Here is a 2730-nt window from a genome sequence, read left to right as displayed (position 1 = left end):
TTTGTTTTTTTTTTCGAGACAGGGTTTCTCTGTATAGCCCTGTCTGTAGACCAGGCTGGCTTCGAACTCAAAAGTCCGACTGCTTCTGCCTCCCAAGTGCTGGGATTAAAGGCGTGTGCCATCACTGCCCAGCCCAGCTCATGGAACTCATTCTTTGTCTGAAAACAAACAACTGACTTCCATCTTCCATATGCTCTTTGCCCATATGTTGTTTTTAGGTAATAAAATAAAACCAGCACAGAGAGACACAGTATCAGATGATCGTGTTGACACTCAAGCCTGTATTAGTGCACACACTTACAAGCACTGCAATGCCTAATTTTCTTTTGGTAAAATCCCAATCTGATAGTAGGTTCTTTTTATCTTAACATTTCTGTTATTCAGCAAGATAACCCCATTTCCTGGAAACACGTGGGAAAAAAAATCTAACTTCTGTTTTGGAGGAGAAATGCATTTGTTACTTGTTGGCTCAGTTCTGCTTCTGCCTTCAGGGTGTTCAGGCAGGGCACAACAGTAATGGGTGGCTTCTCAGGATGTTGACGGCTTAGTGCTGGGGAGAAACAGCCTTCTCCAAATTAGTTTTCAGTGGAGCAGTTCTATTTTATTGAGGGTAATAAGGGGTATATAAACCTTGGAGTGTGGTTAAGTTTTTTCTTTTTTTTTGGAGTGCATGTACGTGATTGGCTGGTACCTAGGTACGAATCCTTCATTAGCGTGAAGAGACATTTCAGGTGATTGCTGAACAGACCCAGAAGAAGAAGAGAACAGTCCTAATTCCTGCTCATTCCAAGAGAAGATTTACTTTGGGTTCAAATAAGACTTGACCTCACTCTTGCTCCAGTCTGGCTCCCCGAGTTGCACTGCTTTCAGGCCCCACAGTTGCCCAAATGGTTTTCATCATTTTCTGAGAACACTTATACTACATGTATTAATTAATACACTTCAAGTTTTATAAATACATTTCTCAAATCCTTAGGGCCTAACTTGATTTTTTGTTTATGCTTTCCTACTTTGCATACTATGAGATTAAAGCAGTTTAAATGAGACATCCCCCATAGTTTTAGGCCTTTGAGTCCCCATTTGGTAGTGCTGTTTGGACAGTTTAGCAGGTGTGGACTTGCTGGAGAGGTATGTCATTGTGGACAGGTTTTGAGAGTTCACACTGTTGCTTGTTTGCTCCCTCTGCCTCCTCTTTGTTGCTTGAGATGTGAGCCCCCAGCTTGCTCTGCTGCCATGGAATTTTATTTCTCTAGAACTGGAAACCCAAATAAACTCTTCTTTCTTCTAGAAATTCGCTTAGCCTATGTGTTTTATTACAACAATAGGAGTGTTCCTAATGCAGGGATCTTACATTCATGCAGATTGAAACATTCAGTTGCGATAATCTGATTGATAGGTCAAAACTTCAGTCACTTTGATTTCACATGACTTCTTATCCTGAGCGAGTTGATCTGAAGCCAAAGGAGCCTTGTAGGCTCCCAGAGATAGACTTAAATGAAAACCTTCATTAAGGGTTACGGAAATGCCTACAAGGGCAGATGAAGCAGACCAAGGCACGAAGGCAAAGGCTCATTGCTGGCATTAGGGTATAGCGCTGCTGATCGGATTCTAGCCCAGTGACTCACACATCTGCAACAGTAACCTGCACATCTGTTGACAAGGCAACTGCCACCACATTCCCAGAATCCAATTGGCTCACCTCCCATATTTATCTGCAAAGAGCTATGTTATATCCAAAAAAAGGAAAAACCCTCTGACCTTTCTCTCTCTTTACCCCACTTCTTACTGCTACGTTTGCCCTTTTCTCTTACGATAAACCTCACGTGGAACTGTTTTGGCCTGGTGTAGTCTGTTTGGACATAAGCTGTACTTTGGTGCTGAAGACTCTGGGACTCGCTACCCAGCAGAGCTGCAGAGTCCAGGCAGCCTTCACTGCCTGCTACTACTGCCACCAAAGCTACCACTGCTGCTGGCTGGTGTAACTGTGAAGGACTGACACCATATCTGCCACCACTGCTACACCACATGGACTGCATCTGCTGCCACTTGCCACCAACCACTGCGTGGATTTCCACTGCTGCTGCGGAACACCAGCAGCCACCATCTGCCACTGTGAGACTCACAAGACTTCTACCACGGGAGCTGTGCCGCTGTGGTCCACCACATGGAGCTAGCCTCTGCCATGTGGGTTATGCAGTCAGATGGGCCCACACCAAACATACAGTTCCACATTTCCTGCTACCAGACCGCAGAAGCTCGCAAACACACATTGGCATAGTGATTGGTAAGGAGTTTCTCCAGTCCGTGGGAGGGACCGACCCTAAGTGCACAGATAAGCCTGGCCAGCCTTTTTGAGCTGAGGGTAGGCGCCATCTTGCCTTGGCGAATGCCTCTCCAGCTTCACCGCTCCCCACATATCCCCCTTTTGTTTTAGTTAAAAGGGAAGGCCAAATGTAGCAAGTCAGAGAGTGCTTTTGCTCTGCCAGGGCCCCTGTCTTAGGTCATTCTGCATCAAACCTGCAGCCTTACCTGTCATAGGATTACCCCCCCTCCCCGCCTGAGGGCTCCGTGTCTTAGGTTGGTCTGCGTTTGGGGAAGGTTGCCCATGTCTGGGTACCCAGGAGCTGGCGTAGCTTGTCTACTCTGACCCTGCTGGGCGGTTGCTAGCAAAGGCCCTATTGGCCAGGGGAGGAACGAGACGGCAGGAGGTTTTATGATTTGTGTAGCATG

This window comes from Mastomys coucha, unplaced genomic scaffold (assembly GCF_008632895.1).
Source record: "Mastomys coucha isolate ucsf_1 unplaced genomic scaffold, UCSF_Mcou_1 pScaffold14, whole genome shotgun sequence".
NCBI classification, from domain to species: domain Eukaryota; kingdom Metazoa; phylum Chordata; class Mammalia; order Rodentia; family Muridae; genus Mastomys; species Mastomys coucha.
Note: the sequence above shows the minus strand (reverse complement) of the source record.